The sequence below is a fragment of the Sarcophilus harrisii genome, chromosome 6 (genome assembly GCF_902635505.1).
Source record: "Sarcophilus harrisii chromosome 6, mSarHar1.11, whole genome shotgun sequence".
NCBI lineage: Eukaryota > Metazoa > Chordata > Mammalia > Dasyuromorphia > Dasyuridae > Sarcophilus > Sarcophilus harrisii.
This window is the reverse complement of record NC_045431.1, coordinates 244,420,799-244,445,945: the sequence shown is the minus strand read 5'-3', so window position 1 is coordinate 244,445,945 and position 25,147 is coordinate 244,420,799.

The window sequence follows — 25,147 nt, the reverse complement described above, 5'->3', positions numbered from 1 at the left end:
TAATTTCCACTCATTTAGATCCAATTCTTTTTCCATAGAAAACCAAGGAGATATGTACTGTACAGTTTCTAAAAGTTCAGTGGTCTCCTCCCAAATTATAATCAAATCTTGGCTTTTTATAAGTCTCACGATGCTCTCTACATATTTTCCTTGAAGAGAAGGCTATTTTCTAAATATCCATCCTATTTCAGCTGAAATTCTACTTTAGCCCTTTAACAAAGTTTCTTTGTTGTACTCACCCTAATTTCTAGGTTGAGGAGACTTTTCCACTGGATCCAGATCAGAGGCTTTTCCACTGAAATCAGGATCATATCTGTCCCATGTTCAGACGGCAAAATGTAGTGTTCTTCTTTTCTAAATTATAATGTTCTCTGGGAGCAGACTTCTGGAGGCAGCCTTGGTTTCAGTTCAGTATAATAATCACCTCAAATGCAGCCAGGAGTTAAAATCCAGTGCTTTATTGTCTCTTCCAAAATAGCCCAGTTAGTTTTCTTAGAGGCCTATCTCCTTGGTTCTGAGAGCTCCTGTTGCTAGTCCTTTGCCTTTTCCAGCTTCAGCCTCTCTTCTTCCGAATCCTTCGTTCTCAATCTCCCCCACTGACTTCTGGCTCTGAATCTCCCAACTGAATTCTGGCTTGTGAATCTTGAATGCTAATGTGTGAACTCTTAAAGATGTGAAAGGTGTGAACTGCTAAGTACCATGCTAAATTAGACAACCGATTTTAAGCACCTTGTAAGAATCCTAACATGAGAGTGTGTGTGAGTGTGAGTGTGAGTGTATGGTGTAAGAGTGTGACATAAATTAGATTTAAGCGAGTCAGAGCTGCACAAAGCCATCAGCCTTGTAGTCTCTTCCAGCATCATTGCAGTCCAGTGGCGGGACAAAGTGTAAGGCAAGTGGCTGGGGATCCTGTGGTTGACCCCGGGGTCTTTGATGAACCACCAAGGTCCAAGCCACATCTGAGGTCCACGTTGCCCACTCTGGCGACCTTTGCCCTTGTGACCATGGGAACGATGTGCTAGGGGCAGACCCCAACTCACTGACAGTTACCCTGGCCCCAGGCAAGCCCATCTGCCTTTCCTGGGCTGGGGCTTCTTGAAAGGCCACCGCTTCTTGGAGCCTCAGTAAGAGCTGGGTAACCAGTGGATACCGGGGTGGATGAGCCGCTCTGGAAAGGTCCAGCCAGGGGCACTGGGCTGAGCGCAAAGCCAACTTGGGCCCTTCTGGAGCTGCCATTTTATTGGAGGGGCTCTGAGGAGCTGCCAGCCCCTGTAGACAGAAGGGGTCCAAGACAAGAAAATGGGGCATACCTTTTTGTAGTGGCTAAAAACTGGAAACTGAATGGATGTCCATCAGTTGGAGAATGGCTGAATAAATTGTGGTATATGAATATTATGGAATATTATTGTTCTGTAAGAAATAACCAACAGGATAATTTCAGAAAGGCCTGGAGAGACTTACACGAACTGATGCTGAGCGAAATGAGCAGGACCAGGAGATCATTATATACTTCAACAACAATACTCTATGATGACCAGTTCTGATGGACCAGGCCATCCTCAGCAACGAGATCAACCAAATCATTTCCAATGGAGGCAGTAATGAACTGAACTAGCTATACCCAGAAAAAGAACTCTGGGAGATGACTAAAAACCATTACATTGAATTCCCAATCCCTATATTTATGCACACCTGCATTTTTGATTTCCTTCACAAGCTAATTGTACAATATTTCAGAGTCTGATTCTTTTTGTACAGCAAAATAACGTTTTGGTCATGTATACTTATTGTGTATCTAATTTATATTTTAATATATTTAACATCTACTGGTCATCCTGCCATCTAGGGGAGGGGGTGGGGGGGTAAGAGGTGAAAAATTGGAACAAGAGGTTTGGCAATTGTTAATGCTGTAAAGTTACCCATGTATATATCCTGTAAATAAAAGGCTATTAAATAAATAAATAAAAAAAATGGGGCATGGTGAGATCAACTGGGTCCCAAGGCCTTTGCTCATCGGGACAGCAGGAGCTCTGGAGCCAAAAGGGGCCGTCTGCCCGGAGGGGGAATGGACCACCATGGAAATGGGGGATTCACCCTTCTCCAACATAGTCCGAAGGGACTCCTTGGGGATGTCACGGAGGGAACCCTTCTCAGGCACAGGTTGAATTCTGTGGCCTCTGAGGCCCTCGCCAGAGGAGATTCTAGGATTTTCTCCCTGGTCCTTAGCCAAGGAGCTAGGGGGGTTCCTATGCTCTGGAAATACTCACCTTTGGTTGAAGGAGGAGGCAGAAAGTTCTGGCAGGCCCCTCTTTAAGTGAGCCCCCTGAGGCTGTCTGACAGGACTGTGGTGGTGGGAGGGGGTGGGGACAACTATATGATTCAGTGGAAACATCAAAGGCCAACTGGCCCAGGGGAATGATCTGATTAAGAATCTCCCAGGAACAGAGAGTTCTACCATGATGAAATCTGGGGCCAAAAACTGTGACCCGTTCATCTTTGGGGTGTTTTGTTTAAGCACTAGCAGCTTATGGGAACCTAGGGAGGCCTGGGAGTACCTTCAAGGCTCTTTCAGGAGATAGGACCTGGAGCCTGAGGCAGGAAGGGAACAGGGGGAGAGCCAGAGCCCTTCTGCCAGGCTTTGGCAGAGACTGGGCCTGGAGGGAAGGGAGAGGAGGGGAAGGGCAGCTTCAGGGGAGGGACTCCCTAGGGGCCAGAAACGCCCCCCACCCCAGGTAGAGGAGGGCAGGGGAAGCCATAGGCTGGGGTAGACAAAGGAAGATCTGAACTCAGTGTTCTGCAACCAGGAAATCCTAGACAAGCTCTTTCCTCTCCCCCAGCCTCATTTTGTTCTTCTATAAAATGAATTGTTCAGTCCTGTCTGACTCTTCATGATCCTATTTGGGGTTTGTTGTTGTTGTTATTGTTGTTGTTGTTGTTGTTGTTTTAGAAAAACAGTAAAGTGGCTATCCCCTTCTGTGGCTCATTTTACAGTTGAGGAAACCGATAGCATTAAATGACTTGTCCAAGATCACACAGCTAGTAAACATTGGAGACTGAATTTGAACTCAAATCCTCCAGACTCCTGGCCCACAGTTCTATCCACTGAGCCACCCTGCTGCTTCCTTGTCCTTGTCAGAAATATGGAAATGTGAGTTATTTATTCCTGTTAAAACAGGGGTAATAATTTCTGCCTGCCTCACTGGGATGAGAACAAGTGAGAGTTGATATTCAATGCTTCATCAACCTTAAAACAGTATTGAAATTAGACAGGATTGTAGATTTAAAGGTAGAAGCCACTTAGTCCAAGGACCCTAAATAAAGCCCTATGGGGATCGGGTCTCCTAAACGGAGTCCCACCGTCATTTCTTAAGGCAGACCATGGAGAGAGCATGAGTCCTGGAATGAAGAAGACCTGAGTTCAAATTCTGCCTTAGCTTGCCCAGTTGGGCGAACCTGGGCGAGGATCCACTGTTGGACTAAGCTTTCTCACCTATAAAACAGAGGTAAGAACAGCACCCACATCTCAGGATTGTGGGGAGGAAGAACCGAATGAGGTACTAGTTGTAGAGCAATGGGAATGGGCAGTTTTAGTATTTTCATAATGATTAACCCAGACACCGCCCCCCCCCCAGTCACCAGTGGCTTGGAGGCTGAGGTTGCTGGGCACCCTACAATTTCTTGGAGCCACAGGGGAGAAGTGAGGGCGGGGGATGCCCCCCCCCCAGATGCGAGGCTTTCTGAAACGCCCCAAGCATGTGAAACTTCTCTAGTGAAATGGGCAGACAAGAACACTTTGTTCTTTTTTTTTTTTTTTTTTTTTGCTATTATTTCTTTTTTTTTTTTACACATTTTTTTTTATTTATTTAATAGCCTTTTATTTACAGGATATATACATGGGTAACTTTACAGCATTAACAATTGCCAAACCTCTTGTTCTAATTTTTCACCTCTTACCCCCCCACCCCCTCCCCTAGATGGTAGGATGACCAGTAGATGTTAAATATATTAAAATATAAATTAGATACACAATAAGTATACATGACCAAAACATTATTTTGCTGCACAAAAATCAGACTCTGAAATATTGTACAATTAGCTTGTGAAGGAAATAAAAAATGCAGGTGGGCAAAAATAGAGGGATTGGGAATTCAATGTAATGGCTTTTAGTCATCTCCCAGAGTTCTTTCTCTGGGCGTAGCTGGTTCAGTTCATTACTGCTCCTTTGGAAATGATTTGGTTGATCTCGTTGCTGAGGATGGCCTGGTCCATCAGAACTGGTCATCATATAGTATTGTTGTTGAAGTATATAATGATCTCCTGGTCCTGCTCATTTCACTCAGCATCAGTTCGAAGAACACTTTGTTCTAATGCCCCATGGAGGTGGTTATATGTGGGCACTTAGAGCTTGGGCAGACCTTGAAGATGCCAACTGTCAGACCTTGAAGATGCCAGTGGGCAGACATTGAAGATCCAACAGTCAGATCTTGAAGGTGCCAATAGTCAGACCTTGAAAATGCCAGTGGGCAGACATTGAAGATCCAACAGTCAGACCTTGAAGACACCAGTGGGCAGACATTGAAGATCCAACAGTCAGACCTTGAAGGTGCCAATAGTCAGACCTTGAAAATGCCAGTGGGCAGACATTGAAGATCCAACAGTCAGACCTTGAAGACACCAGTGGGCAGACATTGAAGATCCAACAGTCAGATCTTGAAGATGCCAGTGATCAGACCTTGAAGATAGCAACAGTTGGACCTTGAAGATACCAGTGGGCAGACATTGAAGATCCAACAGTCAGACCTTGAAGACACCAGTGGGCAGACATTGAAGATAGCAACAGTTGGACCTTGAAGATACCAGTAGACAGAACCTGAAGATCCAACAGTCAGACCTTGAAGATGCCAGTGATCAGACCTTGAAGATAGCAACAGTTGGACCTTGAAGATACCAGTGGGCAGACATTGAAGATCCAACAGTCAGACCTTGAAGACACCAGTGGGCAGACATTGAAGATCCAACAGTCAGACCTTGAAGGTGCCAATAGTCAGACCTTGAAAATGCCAGTGGGCAGACATTGAAGATCCAACAGTCAGACCTTGAAGACACCAGTGGGCAGACATTGAAGATCCAACAGTCAGATCTTGAAGATGCCAGTGATCAGACCTTGAAGATAGCAACAGTTGGACCTTGAAGATACCAGTGGGCAGACATTGAAGATCCAACAGTCAGACCTTGAAGACACCAGTGGGCAGACATTGAAGATAGCAACAGTTGGACCTTGAAGATACCAGTAGACAGAACCTGAAGATCCAACAGTCAGACCTTGAAGATGCCAGTGATCAGACCTTGAAGATAGCAACAGTTGGACCTTGAAGATACCAGTGGGCAGACATTGAAGATCCAACAGTCAGACCTTGAAGACACCAGTGGGCAGACATTGAAGATCCAACAGTCAGACCTTGAAGACACCAGTGGGCAGACATTGAAGATCCAATAGTCAGACCTTGAAGATGCCAGTGATCAGACCTTGAAGATAGCAACAGTTAGACCTTGAAGAGACCAGTAGACAGAACCTGAAGATCTAACAATCTGATCTTGAAGATGCCAGCAGGCAGATCTTGAAGAAGACCTTGAAGTCATCCACTGCCTTCTGGTCCTGACTTGTCCTACTGTAGCTGGACTCTGATGATGTGGAAAGATGGCATTGTACATCTCTGCCTCTTGGAGACAATTCTTCACCCAATGATGTCATTGGTCCTTTTCAGAAGCGAGGGACGGCCAGCTACAAGCCTGACAACCTTCACACCCCGTTCAGTGACTAAAGACATCATGGTGAAAAGCTGCTAAGAACTAAGTAAAGGTGTGTATTTGTTATTTTATTGTTATAGTATATTGTTATAGTAAATGGCTGTTGAGTCATTTCAATTCTGTCCAACGCCCTGTGACCCCATTTGGGGTTTTCTTGACAGAGATACTAGAGGTATTTGTCATTTCTTTCTCCAGCACACTTTACAGATGAGGAAACTGAGGCAAAAAGGATTTTGTGATTTGCCCAAAGTCATACAATTAGTAAATTGGTCGGATTTGAACTCAGGGAGTTGAGTCTTGTTGACTCCAGGTGCTCCATGGCGCTCTGTGCACTGTGGAGCCCCCTTGCCATATTGTAGCAAAAATGGCACATTGCCTCCCCTTCCCCACCAGTCTCTGTGCATTTTCTCAATTGAGGGGGAACTGTAACATGGGGTGGAAGGGGGAGGGAACCATCAGTGTAGTGGAAAGAGTCCTGAACTCGGGAAAGACAAGGTGGGGACCTTAGATGCAGCCCTCACTAGCTGAGTCCCTTTACTTCTGCCTCAGTTTTCTCATCCACAAAATGGGGAAGTAGTACCTGTGTTCCATGCCTTATAGGGCTGTCACAAGGGCCACAGGAATGGGACCTACCTCCTGTTCTAATTAGAATTAATTAATCAGAACTCCTGATCTAATATGAGGAGCCCTCTTCGTGTCCATTTTTGCCATGCTAGGGTACCAGTAGCGATCCCTCAGGCGAGGGTCAGACCGGGTGCACTGTTTCTCCCATTCTCTTTCTGGACTTCCAGCCCGGCAGCCAGATCATGTGACAGGCTGCCCTATGCTGTTTACTGGGGTCAGATTGCGACACTGGCCTGGGGAGGGGAGGCGCCGGAGCCCGAGTGGTGGGATGACCCTGATGACCCATCAGGTCCCTTCCAACTTAGAGAGTCTGGGATCTTGGAGCTTATGTTCAATTGTCCTGCCTCAATTCTGATTATAGAATTTTCTTTCTCTTTTTATTGTTGTTTTGGTTCCCCACCCCCACCCTGGCATCCCATCCCCTATCCCAATGATTGGTAATTTTATTCTTTTCCTACAGTTCTTAACATAGATACCACCTCTACTATTTTATTTTGAAATTTTCAATGTTTTCGGTATTTTTTCCAAAACATGTAAAGATAATTTTCAACATTCATTTTTGTAAGGCTTTATGTTCCACATTTTCCTCCCTCCCTCCCTTCTCCTTCCCAAGACAGTGAGTAATCTGATGTAGGTTAAATACATGTAATTCTCTTAAGCATATTTCCATATTTGTCATGTTCTGCCTACTTTATTGATAGACTTCAGAGGATTCATTTTCTCCCTCTCTCCTTTACCTTCCCCTTCCCAAGAGAGTGAGTAATCTGATTTGGTCAAATATATGCAATTCTTTTAAATATATTTCCCATATTTCTCATGTTGTGTACCACTTCTACTACTGATAGTCTATTGATAGACTTTAGGGGATTCATAAATTTGAATGAAAAAAAACTCATCTTTATTTCAATCTGGTTTGCTTTATTATTCTCTATATTTTTTTAAATTGCATTTAAAAACTTATTTTGACGGACATGACCCTTTTCAACAATGAGGTGATTCAGGCTAGTTCCAATAGACTTGGGATGGAGAGAGCCATCTGCACCTACAGGACTGTGGGGACTGACTGTGGATCACAACATAGCATTTTCATCTTTTCTGTTGTTGTTTGCTTGCATTTTGTTTTCTTTCTCAGTTTTATCCCTTTTGGATCTGGTTTTTCTTGCACAGAATGATAAAAGTGGAAATACGTATAGAAGAATTACACTTATTTAACCTATATTGGATTACTTGTTGTCTAGGGGAGGGAGTGGAGGAAAGGGAGGGAGGAAAAAAAATTGGAATACCAAGTTTTGCCAGTGTGAATGTTCAACTATCTTTGTATGTATTTTGAAAATAGAAAGCCATTATTTAAAAAAAAAATAAAGAACAAGAAAAATAAGTAAATAAAAACATATTCTGAGAAATTGTAGCTTCACTAGCCATGGAGTCCATGACCCCAAACTAGTCAATGACCCCTGTCATAAGGTATTTATGGCTCTAGGCTTGGAGTTGGGGGAAATGTGCTGAAATCCAGAATCACTACTGACTAACTATGTAATCCTGGGCAAAGGAGAAGGTCAGACCCACCACTGCCTAAGATCTCTTTCAATTCTAAATCTCTCGATTTCACATGACATGGAAAGATGAAATGCCTTTCTAGACTAAAGCAGAGTTTAGTCTAGAAAAATATAATCACTAGAAAATACACTCTCTAATCCCCCCAACTAGAAGTGAAGGAGGGGTACAGTGGATAGAGTTCAGGGCTGGAGACAACAAGAATTTAAATCTGGACTCGGGTATTTACCAGCTGTGTGACACTGAGCAAGACACTTTACTATGTTTGATTCAGTCTCCTCATCTGGAAAATGAGCTGGAGAAGGAAATGGCCAATCACTCCAGAATCTCTGCCAAGAAAATTCCAAATGAGGTTGGTGACTCAACAGTAATAGCAACAAGAACACGTCACCCAACCTTTTTTTTTCTAATTAAAAAAATTTAAATAATAGTCTTTTATTTTCAAAATACATGAAAAGATAGCTTTTAACACTCACTCCTACAAAACCCTGTCCTTCAAAATTTTCTCCTTCAAGAGAAAATACCCCTCCCCAAGATAGCAAGTAATCCAATATAGGTTAAACTTGTGCAATTCTTCCAAACATATTTTCACATTTATCATGCTGCACGAGAAAAATCAGATCAAAAAAGGGGGAAAATGAGAAAGAAAAAAAGCAAGGAAACAATAAAAAGGTGAAAACACGATGTTGTGATTCACCTTCTGTCCCCATAGCCCTCTTTCTAGATGTAGATGGCTCTCTCCATCACATGTTCATTAGAATTACCTTGAATCACCTCACTGTTGAAAAGAGCCAAGTCCCTGACAGTTGATCATCCCATAATCTTGTTGCTGTGCACAGTGTTCTCTTGATTCTACTCACTTCACTTGGCATCAATTCATGCAAGTCCTTCAGGCCTTTCTGAAATCATCCTGCATTTCATTTCTTTTTTTTTTTAATAGTTTATTTTCAAAACATATGCATGGATAATTTGGATACATCCGACCTTTCTAGGAAACTGGAAACCAGACCTCAGTAACGTGGAACATAGGGCAGCAGAATTGTAGTGAGATAGACTCAAATTTGAATCCTGCCTCAGACACTTCACTAGCTGTGTGACCCTGGGCAAACCGCTTAAGCCTATTTACCTCAGTTTCCTCAATTATAAAATGGGGGTGATAATAGGGAAAGAAAGGGAACAAGAATTTATAAAGTGATAACTGTGTCCTGGGCACCTTCATGAAGTGCAAATATCATCTCATTTGATTTGGAAAAAAGACCTACTTCATGGGGTTGTTGTAAGGATTAAATGTAAATTACTTTGCAAACTTAAACACTAAATGTTGGTTATTGGTATTACTATATTTCACTAGGTTGCTAGGAGGGTCAAATAATATCACACATGAAGTACTTTTCAAATCTTAAAGATTTATATTTGTTGTTCTTTATTAAGTATGAGCCCCAGGTGATCCATAACATGTACTGTTTTCTGAGGACCTGCCCAGCTACATTTAGAAAGCCCCATGGCCTGGTTGGACAAAGGATGCAGTTTTTAGCAACAACCATTCCCAAAGGCCTTTATTCAGATTTATTATTGTTATTCAGTCTTGCATGACTCTTTGTGACTAAATTTGGAGTTTTCTTGGCAAAGACACTGCAATGGTTTGCCATTTCCTTCTTCAATTGATTTTAGAGGTGAGGAAACTGAGGGATTGGTAACTTATCCAGTCACTAATTACCCAGCTAGTAATTGTCTGTGTTCAACTTTGAACTCAAGAAAATGAATCTTCCTGATTCCAGGTCCAAGGCTCTATCCACTACATCACCTGACTACCCACTAAGTTATAGAGGTGTTGTGGTGTGTGTGTGTGTGTGTGTGTGTGTGTGTGTGTAGGGAGAGAAGGAAGGAGTAACTTGCCACCTCTAGGATCACAGGCCATTCAGCTAATTTTTTTACACACTTATTTGGGGGCAGTTGGGTAGTGCAGTAGATAGAGCACCAGCCCTGGAGTCAGGGGAACCAGACTTGAAATCCAATCTTAGACACTTACTAGCCAGGTGCAACCTGATTGCTTCCCCTCAGCACAGTAGTTTGATCTATAGTAGATACTTGTGATTGATTGATGAACTTGGGCTCCCTACCTCAGGGGGATTGTGATGGTACAGTAGGGGGAGATTGGACCTATAGATAATGCCCCTCCAGGAGAAGCACATTCAGAGGAGTATCTAAGAGAATCACACAAAGGATTCTGGGTCAGGTACAGGAGGGATCTCTCCAATGGACCATTTCTCACTTGTCTTGACTCCGCCATATTGGTTTCTGTTCATCTCATTCTTAAAAGATCTTTGAGCCATGCTTTCCTAGGTTCATGGATCTAGAGTTGGAAGAGCCCTTTGAGGTCATCTGGTTGGATGCCGACTTTTTATAAAAAAGGAAGCAGGTTCAGATCAAAGGTTCACATCAAACCTGTTTCCTTCTCACTCCAATTTCTTGCCTTGATGCTGCTGCCATTCTTAGCATCTGTGGTTCTCTCCTCCCAGGCTACGAGTGCTTAGATGATGCGCGTGTGGGTCTCCTATGAACTGGAAAGAAGTCAGGGGACAAATACCCCCCTCCTCATACAAGGCACACCCCCTCCCCCCACCCAAAAAAAAAAAAAAAAAAGCTTGGGAATATCTGCTTGAGCCTGAAGTTAAGAGATTCCATGTCGAGTTAATTCTGGTCAGAGAGTTTGCCCTGCAGTACTGCTGTCAGATAAGCCCCTGGCCTGACCCCTGAAGATACAATCTGAACTCAGTATTTTTTCTCTTTTTTCATGACACAGCTTCTGCTTCCTGGAAATAAAATCCATGTGATCAGCCCTGGAAGTGCCTTTCTTTAAACAAAACCCTTCCAAAGGCCTTCTGGGTCTTTCTCCTCCTTCTGTTTTTTTTGCCTTTTCTTCTATCCCCGGCACTAAGCACAGCAGTTGACATACAGCAGGCACTTAGTACAGCAGCAGACATACAGCAGGCGCTTAGCACAGCAGCTGAAATACAGTAGGCACTTTAAATGACTTGATGGACTGGGGCAAAGACAGATGAGGCTGACAGGGAGTCCAAGGCTGGCCTTGATGGGCTCTGTCAAACACTCTTGCCAGTGGCATGATGGTCCAAAGTCCAGATTCTCAGCTCAGTGGGGCTGGAAACTCCATGTGAGCTCTTGGGCTTGAGGCACTCTATGCAGCTTCACATAAACTCTGCTCAACTAGCAATAGATTATATTAACTTAAAGATGTACATCTATTGCTAGTTGAGCAGAGTTTATGTGCCTCAGCCAAAATATACCAATAGCCTCAGCCGAGAGAGAGAGAGAGAGAGAGAGAGAGAGAGAGAGAGAGAATCTCCTTTGTGAATATGATACCTGTATTTAGGAAACCAGATTTTTTTGGCAAGAATAGGCTTGGAGTCAAAGGAAATGAAAGAGCTCATGAGATCAGTGATCTAAGCCATAACTCAGATTGATGAAGTGTTCCTACATAAGAAAAATACACAATACAAAATCTAAAAAGGTATGGACGTCTTCCTCAAAAACTAGGGGACTTCTCAAAGTTCTGCTCTCAGACAAGGGCTGGGAGAGATAGGTTTCATCGGAGCAAAAATCACAGTGATCTGTTCAGCTCAGGCCACACTGTCCATTGATTTTGTCCACAGGGAAACTGATCAACAGAGCCTTTGAGGTGTATATTTTCCTGGGAACATCCAATAAAGAGATAGTCCTCCTATCCCCAGTCTTTTTGGTTGGTCTCCCAGTTTCTAGTCTTTTTCTCCTCGACCCATATTTTATTCAGCCACCAAAATGACCTTAAAACACCAATTTGAACTATTACTCTCTTATTTAATAAACTCCCGTGGCTCCCTATCACCTCCAGGATGAAATCTTGTATTTGTCTATTAAAGCCTTTGACCAACATCTCACATTGCATACCAAGATAAGCTCAAAACAGGTAGACGAAGGGTGGTACCATTAGCACATTAGAAAAACAAGGCTGTCAAATCGATAGGAAAGGGACGAATTGATGATCAAACAAGAGATAGAGAATATTGTGAAATGCAAAATGGATAATTTTGATTGCATTTAATTAAAACAGGTTTGCACTAACAGAGCCAATGCAGCCAAAATTAGAAGGAAAGTAGAAAGCTGGGGAACAATTTTTACAGCCAGGTTTCTCATAAAGACCCCATTTCTAAAATATGGAGAGAACTGAGTCAGATTTATAAAACTATGTCACTCCCCTATGGATAGATGGTTAAAAGATATGAACAGGCAGTTTTCAATGAAGAAATTAAAGCTGTCTATAGTCATAAGAAAAAATGCTCTAAATTATTGTCGATTAGCGAAATGTAAATTAGAGTAACACCTCACACCTATCAGATTGGCTAATATGATAGAAAAAGAAAATGATGTTTTAAAAAAGAAAAAAAAAGAAAATTTTTTTAAAAAGGAAAATGATAAATATTGGAGATGTGAGAAACTTAGGTGGTGTTGTGATGTGATCCAATCATTCTGGGAACAAATTGGAACTATGCCCAAAGGCCTATAAAACTACATGTCCTTTGATCCAGCAGGGTCACTATTGGGGCTGTATCCCAAAGAGATCATCAAAAGGGTGAAAGGATCTACATGTACAAAAGATATTCATAGCAGCTCTTTTGCGGGGTGGCAAAGAACTAGAAATCGAGGGGATGTCCATCAATTGGGGAATGACTTGAATAAGTTGTGGCAGATGATTGTCATCTTGTTCAAGATTATTGTGCTATCAGAAATGATGAGCAGGTGGATTTCAGAAAAACCTGGAAAGATATGAACTGATGCTGAAGGAAGTAAAGCAGAACACTCTAGACAATCACAGCAACATTCAACTATCATAGACTTGGCTCTTCTCAATAATGAAGTGATTTAGACTGGGTACCATTACAGCACAGACTTTTTGGCTTTTCTTCGTATCACTATTTAGCCCAGGGCCTAGAACACAGTAGGTGTTTAATCAGTGCTTTTGGACTGAAAAATAGTTTGGGATATAAAAGGAACCTGAAAAGTGGGAGAGAAGGAAGAAGAGAAGGAATCCCTATGCATGAGTCTTGGAATCATTACCCCGGTTGGAGTAATGAAACATGGCTGCCCTCATTACAAAATGGAGGCCTTAAAATGAATTAACTCATAGAAGGAAGGAGCTATCCTGGCAGAGGAATATTGCAGAAAGAAAAAGCCCTTTTGATTTCCTTCACAGGCTAATTGTATGATTCTTTTTGTACAGCAAAATAACTGTATGGACATGTATACATATATTATATTTAACTTATACTTTAACATATTTAACATGTATTGGTCAACTTGCCATCTGGGGGAAGGGGTGGGGGGAAGGAAGGAAAAAGTTGGAACAAAAGGATTTGCAATTGTCAATGCTGAAAAATTACCTATTCATATATCTTGTAAATAAAAAGTTATAATAAAAATAAAAAGAAAGGAAAAAAAGAGAAAAGTTAAAATAAAGAAAGAAAGAAAGAAAAGAAAAGGCCCGAAATACTTGTTTTATGTATGAAGTTCTTGTTATTGTTTGTATAGCCAATCAGTCAACATGCATTTATTAAGAGCTTGCTGTGTACTTTGCACTGTGCCAAGAGCTAGGGAAATAAGGAAAAAAAAAACAAAACAAAGCTAACATTCTAATGGAGGAAGCATTAGGAGTAACCAGCTACATGCATGATATAATCTGTGTAAATGGAAAGTAATCTCAAAGGGGAAGGCTCTGGTAGTTAGAAGCCTGAGAAAGGTAGGTCTGTGAAAGGTGAACTAGATAGAAAGTCTTGGAGGAATTGGGGGAAATTAATAAGTGAAAGGTGATGAGAAAAAGAATTCCAGGTATGAGGACAGATGATACAAAGGTACAGTCACTTTCTCAAAACAACAAGTAATCACGTCATAAATTATGTGGAAGGGGAATAAAGTACTAAGAAGACTGGAAACTGAGGAAGGGATCGGGATATGAAAAGCTTTTAAGGCCACACAGAGGAGTAATATTAGATTGTGGAAGTAATAGAACCTCATTGGAGCTAATTGACCAGGTGACTTCAGGATTGTACTTCCGAAAACTACATGTCTTTGCATATATTTTGATGTTTCAGGAATTTTTTTTTGCAATTTAAAAACTAGCTCACAGAACAAACATGACTCAGACATTCTACACACAGATGCAGACATTCTACACAGGGAAGCAGACACATTTGCATGTATTTTGAAAATAAAAGGCTAATTTTTTAAATAAAAAAAAAAAAGAAATTACATATTAGGTTGGATTGGAATCCTCAGGAATGGAAGTTTCATGCATTGGAGAGACTTGAGGCTGAGACTAATGAGACTGAATGTGCTAGTCCTGGTAAAAGGTAATGAAGGCCTAAATCAGTGTGCCTTGATGAGTGGAGAGATAAAGAGAGATGCAAGAGATATTGTGAAGATCAGATACATGGATTGGATATGTGGGACAAGGAGGAAGGAAAGACCAAAAATGAGGTCAAGATTGTGAGCCTGGGTGGTGATATCTTTCAAAGTAACAGGAAAGTCCAGAGAAGGGGAGGGTTTGGGAGAAAAAGCAATGAGAATTGTTTTGGATATACAAAAGTTGGAGGTGTCTATGAACCATCCAGTTTGAAATGTCCATTGGGCAGTGAGTGATGTGGTACTGTTGCTAAAAAGAGAGAATAGGGTTGGATAGAAAATGGAGATCTGACAATCCTCTTTACAGAGATGCTACATTTGGAGTTTCTCCATCCATAGGTTCTAAGTAATCCCATCCGTTTCCTGTTGCATTGTAGCCAATACCATGAGGTTATATTGGCCAGTCCCAAACACCCACCCATCTGCTGGGGAGAAGGGAAAAGACCTAAATCAGCTGGCACTTTTCATTGGCAATACCTTTCTAGTGACTGGATAATCATTACTTGCTAGAGAGATGCATTCTTGCTCTCCAACATTTCTCTTTATAGGTTCCATCATAACCCTTCCTCTCTTTAGCTCACTAGTTGCTACTGCATTATAATCCTACCATATTTTTTTCTTTCATAACTCATTATGATTCCAGGATTTTACCTTTAAATAACATATGTATGTTTTTAAACTGGCACCTTAATCTCACTGGTAATGTAACTACATTCGGTAATTACATTGCACCCATTTATAAGAGCTTGGTATGGACTCTTCAGAGGTAAAAAGAGTTCAGAACTTGGTGTTGAAGATTAGGTACAGTTGTAGTTTAGTTTCTATTTATAAAATGCAGAATGTTAATAATAGAAGGGACCTTAGAACAGTAAGTAATACCTCAGAGAGTATACTGGACCGAGTGTCAGGAAGCCGGAGTGTAAATCCTACACTACTTATGTGACTGTGGGTTCATTTAACTTCCAGAACTGCCTCAGTTTCCCTTATTTGTTAAAGAAGTTAATACTAGCACCAGTCTCCTAGAGTTATGAGGATAAAATGAGATCATATTTGTAAAGCACTTTAAAAACCTTAAAATGTTATAACTATGCTGCTAGCTATTATTATTATTATTAAGCAGTTAGATGGCACAGTAAAGAGAATGCTGGGCTTGAAGTCAAAAAGATCTGAGTTCAAATTCTGAAAATTCTGTGTGGTCCTAGGCAAGTCACTTAACCCTGTTTGCCTCAGACTTCTCATATGTATCATGAACTGGAGGAGGAAATGGCAAAATCACACCAGTATTTTAGCCCAAAAAACTTCAAGTGGCATCATGAAGAGTCAGACATGACCTAACAAAAACAATGATTATTATTACCTTAGAAAAGCAGTTTTCAATAACTACTCCTGAGACTTTTTCAGAATAATACTAAGATATTATTTGCCTTTAAAATGTTCTTCCCTTTGGAATTACATATCTGTCTCAGGCTAACTTTTCTCATTTACTTCAACCAAAACAACCTATCCCAAGAGATTGCATGTTGAGGAGATAGGATAATCCATCTTCTGTTGTAAGACAGATTACAATATTATTATTGTATTTATATTATTATATAGCTATATAATTTATAATAATAATAATTTTTTTTAATCCAGCCATATTTGGAAAAAAGGTATAAAATACCATTTTTCTCCCTGATTTTTTGTTTTAGAAAATATAATTATAAATACTTATGTTAACATGTAACAAGCTTATCATTATTATTATTTCAAATGAGCTATGAAATAAGGACTTTAAAAGCTTATTTGTTTTAATTCCTAATAAGTAAATATCAGTAGCTATAATTCTCCATGGAACAAAAGTTCTTTGGGATCCTCAATAATTTTTAAGAGTGAAAAGGGGTCCTGCAACCAAAAAGTTGGAGAAGCCGCTGACAACACAGAAAATGAATGTCAGGGTTAGGGAGAGCCTTCAGATAGCTCTTAGTGTCTAAGGTTGGTCCATCCAGGTCAATCCCAGAGCCCAAGTCTCTTGAGTCTCAATCTGAGACACCAAGGATCCCGGTCACAAACAAGCAAGTAAGGCATAGTGGCTGTGACCTGGCAAGAAGGAAAACCAAAAGGCAGGTTGAACTGTTGCAGGAATTTCTACTTGGCCCACACTGTTCTTCCAAAGAACACATTCTACAACCTGTGGGAGGCAGCATAGGTGTGGAAGAATGATGTCTGTGGCCAGAGATTCAACCACTTACCTTCACAAATGCCTTCCCCTCCCTGGGCCTCAGTCTTCTCATCCATACAAAAGGAGAGAGGGTTGGGCTGGATGGCCTCCAGAGTCCCTCCAGCCCTATAGCTCTGATCCAGGGCCCAGAAGATGGAGTCAGTCATGCAGTAGAATGGGTAGCTTAGATACCATCTTGCCCCAATGATTCTATCACAACCTTTAGCCATTCTTCCTGAAATTTGACTCTGCTATGATGGCGGAAAGAAGCCAGGAAGTTGCCTGAGCTCACTTGAGTTTTTCTTGGAAACAATGTTAAATCAAGAATCTTGGAGCCATAGAATCCATAAAAAGACAGAGTGAAAACAGTTCCAGCCACCCAAGTTAATTTAGGTGGACTTGAGGAAAGGTCTGTCTTACTTGAGTAGAAAGGGAACAGTCCTGGACATTCAGTGTCCAGGCAAGCCAAAGGGAAGTTCCTCACCACTGCACGGATTAGCCCCTAAGGCCCTGTGGTTCTAGTTCAGCAGTCCAGTGGTACAGTGGGTAAACTGTGAAGCCTCCAGCCCCAGCACGGGAGGCAAAAGGCCAGTCCTGGAACCCAAGGCATAACAGGTACGTGTCCCAACACAATACACACAACACAAGCAAGCCTCCATCCTCAGAGAGCCCAGTGGTGCAGAAAGTCAAGGACCAAGTACCTGGCCCCAGTACAAGAAACTTAAGACACTGTCCTCTGTAGCCCAGGAGTAGAGCTCAACTTTTTTTTTTTTTTTTTTTTTTAAATTTAATAGCCTTTTATTTACAGGATATATGCATGGGTAACTTTACAGCATTAACAATTGCCAAACCTCTTGTTCCAATTTTTCACCTCTTACCCCCCCACCCCCTCCCCTAGATGGCAGGATGACCAGTAGATGTTAAATATATTAAAATATAAATTAGATACACAATAAGTATACATGACCAAAACATTATTTTGCTGCACAAAAAGAATCAGACTCAGCAGAGCTCAACTTTTAAAAATAAGCAAAGAAAAGCAAAAAAAGAGCTCTGATTATTGAAAGCAACTACAGCAGCAGAGAAGATCCAAACACAAACTTAGAAGAGGAGAACAATGTCAAAATACCTACATGCAAAGCCTCAGAAGGGAATATGAGTTGGTCTCAAGTGCCAAAAGTCCTCTCAGAAAAACTTAAAAAAGAAATTTAAAGATCAAGTAAGATAGGTAGAGGAAAAATTGGGGGAAAAAATGAGAGGTCTATAAAAGAATTATGAGAAAAAAAAAGGCAATAGCTTGTAAAAGAAAGCACAAAAACTGACTAAAGAAAATAACTCCTTTAAAAGTAGAATCAGCCAAGTGAAAAAGGAGGTAAACAGGTCAATTGAAGAAAATAATTCCTTAACAATTAGAATTGGCCAGTAGAAGCCAATGAATTTATGAGACATCAAAAATCAGTCAAACAAAATCAAAAGAATGGGGAAAAATTAGAATTGGCCAGTAGAAGCCAATGAATTTATGAGACATCAAAAATCAGTCAAACAAAATCAAAAGAATGGGGGAAAAAAAGTTGTAAAGTACCTCATTGGAAAAACAAATGACTTGAAAATAGATCCAGGACAGATAATTTAAGAATTATTGGACTACTTGAAAGCCATGATCAACCAAGAGCTTGGACAGCATCTTTCTTTTTTTTTTTTTTTTTTTAATTTTTTTATTTAATAGCCTTTTATTTACAAGTTATATGCATGGGTAACGTTACAGCATTAACAATTGCCAAACCTCTTGTTCCAATTTTTCACCTTTTACCCCCCATCCCCTCCCCCAGATGGCAGGATGACCAGTAGATGTTAAATATATTAAAATATAAATTAGATACACAATAAGTATACATGACCAAAATGTTATTTTGCTGTACAAAAAGAATCAGACTCTGAAATATTGTACAATTAGCTTGTGAAGGAAATCAAAAATGCAGGTGGGCATAAATATAGGGATTGGGAGTTCAATGTAATGGTTTTTAGTCATCACCCAGAGTTCTTTCTCTGGGCGTAGCTGGTTCAGTTCATTACTGCTCCATTAGAAATGATTTGGTTGATCTCGTTGCTGAGGATGGCCTGGTCCATCAGAACTGGTCATCATATACTATTGTTGTTGAAGTATATAATGATTTCCTGGTCCTGCTCATTTCACTCAGCATCAGTCCGTGTAAATCTCTCCAGGCCTTTCTGAAATCATCCTGTTGGTCATTTCTAACAGAACAATAATATTCCATAATATTCATGTACCACAATTTATTCAGCCATTCTCCAACTGATGGGCATCCATTCAGTTTCCAGTTTCTAGCCACTACAAAGAGGGCTGCCACAAACATTCGTGCACATATTTGGACAGCATCTTTCAAGAAATTATTGAGGAAAACTGCTCTGATATCCTAGAACCAGAAGGCAAACTAATCTCTGAAAGAACCTACAGATCACTTCCTGAATGACTTCCCAAAATGAAAACTCCAAGGAATATTGTAGCTAAATTCCAAAATATCAGGTCAAGTTGGAAAATACTGCAGGTAGCCAGAAAAAAAATTCAAGTGTCATAGAGCCACAGTCAGGATAATACAAGATTTAGCAGCTTCTATATTAAAGATCAGAAAGCTTGGAATGTGATATTCTGAAAAGCAAAGCAGCTTGAATTACAATCAAGAATCAACTATCCAGAAAAATTTGTCATAATTTTCCATTCACTGAATGGATATTCAGTGAAATATGGGAATTTCAAAACTTTCCTGATAAAAAAGCCAGAACCAAACAGAAAATGTGATCTTCAAATACAAAACTCAAGAAAAACATAAAAAGGTAAACAGGAAAGAAAAAAATATGATATTCAATAAGGTTAAACAGTTTATATCCACCTCAAGGAAGATGATACTTGTAACTTTTAAGAACTGTGTCTCTATTAAAGCAGTTAGTAGTACTTAGAAGATGTGAGTATAAGTTGATTTTGATGTGATGATAAAATATTTTATTAAGAGATGAAAAAAAAGAATTAAATTGGGAGAAGAGAAAAGGGAGAGGCAGACTGGGGGTGAATTATATCACAATAAGAGGCACAAAAAATCTATTACAGTACAGAGAAAGAAGGAAGGGGACAAGCATTGTTGAAATTTATTCTTATCAGATTTGATTCAAAAAAGGAATAATATACACACTCAGTTGAATAAAGAAATCTACCTTATCCAAAGGGAAGTAGGAGGGGAAAGAAGAAAGAAAACATGTGGGGATGATAGAAAAGAAAGCAGATTGAGGGAGGCAAGGTCAGAAGCAAAACAATGGAGGTAAAAGATAAAAGAAGAGAGAGAAAAATATAAAGGGGAGGGGGAGAGAAAATAGGATGCAGGTTAAGAAAGAGCAATCATGTCTGTGATTGCAAATAGGATGAATTATTCCATAAAACAAAAGCAAATAGTAGAGTGGATTAAAAAACAGAATTCTGCAATATGTTGTTTACAGGAAACACATTTGAAGTTGAGAGACTTACAGAGTAAAAGTAGAAGCCTGGCACAGAATATATTATGCTTCAGTTGAAGTAAAAAAAGAAAGGCAGGGTTAGCAATTCTGATCTCAAAGCAAAAGCAAAAATGGATCTAATTAAAAGAGTCAAGGAAGGAAATTACATTTTGCTAAAAGGTACATAGACAAATAATATCAATAATAAATATATATACATCAATTGCTGTAGCATTCATATTTTTAGAGGATAAGTTAAGTGAGTTATAGGAAGAAATAGTCAGCAAAATTATACTAGCGGGGAACCTCAACCTACCCCTCTCAGAATTAAATAAATCTAGCCACAAGATTAAAAAAAGAAGTTAAGGAGGTGAATAGAATTTTTAAAAAGTTAGATATGATAACCCTCTGAACGAAATCGAATGATGATAGGAAAAAATATACTTTATTTATAAATATAATACATAGATATAAATGGACCACACTTTAAGGCATAAAACCCTCACATTCAAATGCAGAAAAGCAGAAATATTAAATGTTTTTTTCAGATCATGATGACATAAAAATTCCACAAAATAAAGGGTTATGGAAAAATAGATTAAAAACTAATTGGAAAGTAAATAATCTAGTCCTAAAGAATGAATGAGTCAAATAACAAATCATAGAAATGATCAATGATTTCATCAAAGAGAATGACAATGAGATAACATACCAAAATTTGTGGGACGCAGCCAAATCAGTACTTAGGGGAAATTTTATATTTTTTAATGCTATATGAATAATAGAGAAAGAGCAGATCAATGAATTGGACATGCAATTTTAAAAGCTAGAAAAAAGAACAAATTAAAAATGTTCATTAAACACCAAATTAGAAACTGAAAATCAAAGGAGAGATTAATAAAATTTAAGGTAAGAAAACTATTGAACTATTAAATAAAATTAAGAGCTAGTTTCTTCTGGGCACATGACAATTTTTAAAAAAATTAAGTATTTTTTAAAAAAAGAAATAAGACTTCCTAGGAGTGCCTTTGTAAGTTTTCTCAGCCTCCACTCACACACTTCCCTTCCTGGGCACCACCATCCAGATAAACCAGCCTTGTCATTTCTCCCATTTAGATCTATCCATCTCTGGGCTCTGGGCTTCATTCCCTTTCAGATTCAGCAGAAGTGCCCCCCTTCTCTCTATACATGCCTTTCCTGAGTTACTGACTGCCAAGGCCATCTCTCCCCCAAACCACATATGTACAAAGTGGTACAGAAGATGGCACTGAGTTTTGGAACACCCTGTGTTTGGTACACAGACTTTTTAGAGAGGCATTGACATCCCACATCATTCTTCTTCACTGAGTGATTCTGGGAAAGTCACTTAATTTCTCTCTGCCTCAGTTTCCTCATCTGTAAAATGAGAATAATAGCACCAACTTCCAGATTTTTTGGTGAGGATCCAATGAGATAGTATGTATAAAGTATTTTGTAAACGTGACAGAGCTTCATAAATGCTATTATGATTTTAGGCAGATGTTGTTTTCTATGCTTTTGAGAGCCAGATCTTCGGTCTGCATCCTCACACCCAATTTTATGGTTAATGTAGTAGATGCTTAATAAATACTTGGTGATGAGCAGGTCTAGAGCTAAAAGGCATCTCATGATTCATGGAGTCTGACCCTTTTATTCTACAGATGTGGATGTGGAGACACATCTGTAGCACAGAAAGGGTTGGAGCATGAGGTTTGCTCAAAGTCACAGGGTGATAGAAGTGGACTGAACAAGCCCAGAGCCAGGGCATGTTCCCCTCTACCAGATGCTCTCAGAGCCTCAGTTTCTTTCTTTTTTAAAAAGCTTTTTATTTTTCAAAACATATGTGTGGACAATTCTTCAACATCTCTTGCAAAACTCTCAGTTTTGCAAAATGGGAATTTTTGACAATTTCTTTCTTTTGAATAATTGTTCCTGTTAAAGTAGTGGGAGCTGCTCTTTGTGGGTATGGAGGGTAGGAGTTGTAGATTTAGTTAAAAACATAAATTCCCTTCTGGGGTTAAAAAATATAACCCCAAGATTTGACTCTTGGGCCTTCTTACTGGGTGTACTTAACGGCTCAGCTTTAAAATATCTTAACCACCAGTTCTTCAATTCACTTACCTCCCATATCTTCCTCTTCCACTTCACCTCAGCTGGTTATACTCTTGGTCTTCCATCACCTACCCATGCAACACTTCCAGACTCGAACGCTGAAAGTCCCTGATTTGCTCTTTTCCCTCTGCCTCCTCATATCAAGTCCTGTTCATTTTCCACACCGAGACCTCCAATCCCTGGACCCCTCAGGTCTCTCCCTGCACGAGTCACCCATCTTGACAAGTTTGGCAAACCAACTCAACAGCCCTCCTCCCTTGGATCCCTGGTGCACTTATCACATGACCAATCACACTCTGCCGAATTTCAGGGTAGGATTTTTCCCACAGTCCTTCTCCAACACACGTGCACACTCACCCATCCACCCACACAAACACTCTTAATCCACCACAAAGTTATGCTATACAACCCCAACTGGGCTCTTGCTGCAGTTAGGCAATCTTCCTTTTTTTTTTCAGGCAATTTTTCTACACCTCCCTAATTAACTCACTCTCCTGGCTCTTTCAAATCTTCCCATGCCTCCTCAAACTTCCCCTGGCTTTCCTTTTCTCTCTCTTTTCAGTCGAGAACCCCTCCTTATATTTTACTACTTTAAAAAAAAATAAGCCCTTCACTGAGAGCTCCCTCTTCTTTCTCTTCTTTATCTCATTGCACCCAGATGCCTTCTGCCATTATCTTCGCCTTTACTCCCTCACAAGATGAGGGAGGTGTCCCTACCTGACCCCTTTACATGCACATTTTCTCTAAGACAGTGCCCCTCCCTCACTAATTATTAGCCCTTCCCTGTCTACTGACTGTATCCTATTGCTTACAAAACTGTCCCCATTTCCCCCATCTTCAAACAACTCTCAGTTGCTATCACTCATCATCTCTCCAGCTTCCTTGTGGCTATATGCCACAGGCGCTAATGCTTCCTCCCCTCTCCTTCTCTTTTTCTCTGATCAGCATTTATCCAAAATCACTCCCTCCAAGGTTACCAGTGATCTCTTAATTGGCCAGTTGGGTGGCTTTTCCCCCATTCTCATCCATCTAGCTGCTTCTCCCTTTCTTCTCTCTGTGTTTGTGGGACATCCCTCTCCCCCTGGTTCCTCTCCCAGCCAGATAACCTTTCCAGTTTTCTTTGATAGATCTTACTAATTTGGGTGTCCCACAGGGCTCTGGCCTGGGACCCTTTCCCCTCTATTCTACTTCATTTGGTCTCAAAAGCTCCCATGGATTCAAAGGTCATCTCTATGCTGATGACCCTCCAATCTACATCTTTGTGGATCTCTGTTGACCTTCACTCTTGTATTGCCAACCGCCCATTAGTCTCCAAACTCGATGTCGGGAAACATCATAAATTCAGTATGTCCCCAACTGAACTCATTATCTTTTCCTCCAAATCCTCCCCGAGTCCATGCCCTTGTTACTGCTGAGAGCACCACCCTCCTCCCAGTCCCTGAGGCTCACAGCCTACATGTCATCTCCATATCCAGTCTATGGCTGAGGCTTCCTAGCTCCTTTCCCATTCTCCCTGTTCTCCCCTCTTCTATGACTATCATCCTGGTGCTGGGCCCCTTCCCCTCATGGAGCTGGTAGATCTCCCGACCTCAAGTGACTCCCCCACTCCCACCGAAGTGATTTTCCTAAATCACAGATTTGACAGATCACCCTCTTATTCAAGAAACTCCAGTGGTTTGGTATCAAACAGAAAATTCTGTTTGACCTTCAAAGTCCAATAGAATCTGCACCCCCACCCCCAACATCTTTCCCATCATGTACACTGATGCAGAAACTCCCCTTGCTGTTCCTCAAGCAAGACCCTCGCTCTCTGGGGGCCAGACACTTTCACCAGCCGTCCTCCACGCCTGGACCATCCTCCCTTCCGCCTCTCGGCTTCCCTGACTTCAACTTCCAGCTAAATTCTCACCTTCTACAAAAATCCCTTTCTAAATCCTTTCCATTCTGGCACCTTTCTTCCATCAGTAATTTCCTGTTTATCCTATCTATTTATTTCTACAATCATTTGTACCCTGCCTTCCCCATTAGAGCTCCTTCCTTGAAGACAGTGTCTGTATCCTCAGCCTTCACACAGAGCACATAGTAGGTTTTTTCTTTTAAGCAATCAGGGGTAAGTGATTTTCCCAGGGTCACACAGCTAATAAGTGTCTGTGGGTGGATTTGAACTCAGGTCCTCCTGATTCCTTTGTGTTACCTAGCTGCCTCACACATAGTAGGCTTTTCAAAAAGGCTTATTGATTATTGACTGACTGCCAGGGTGGTCAAGCACCATGGCCAAGGTCCCATATGTGGCAAATGACTGAGCTGGGACTCCCAAGACATCCTCTGACTCCAAGACTCTCTCTTCCACTGGACTAAATTTTCCTTTTATCAGATTTATATCTTGAAGTGGAATTGATGTCATTAGTTTCTTACACCAACATCATTTTCCCCAAACAATCTAAAGCCTCTGAAGAGCAGGAAAGCTAAATAGAGGAGGTTGGCTCAGAGCTTAATAAATCTAGAATTTTACAATCCAATGAATGAATGAATGGATAAAAATGCAAATCACTGACCTCTCACTAATATGAGTGGGGAGGGGATTGCAAGGGCAGGGATATATCACTAAGACACTTCTGCCCTCCAGGAGCTAGGGAAAGGTGACTTGGGAGAAATCCCTGGGTTGGCAAAGGATTCTGGATGGTGATGCTTTCTAAGTCAGTCATTTCTTTAGAAGTCACCAGCTTAGACCCTAAGGACTTTCAATACCTGAAGTCTTACTTATTTTCCTAATTAGGAAGCAAGTGTGAGGGATGTAGAAGAGCTTTACCCAAAATGACTACTCAGAGATCACTCGGTAGAAGGCAGAAAGGTTGTTTATTAAATCTCCGGAGG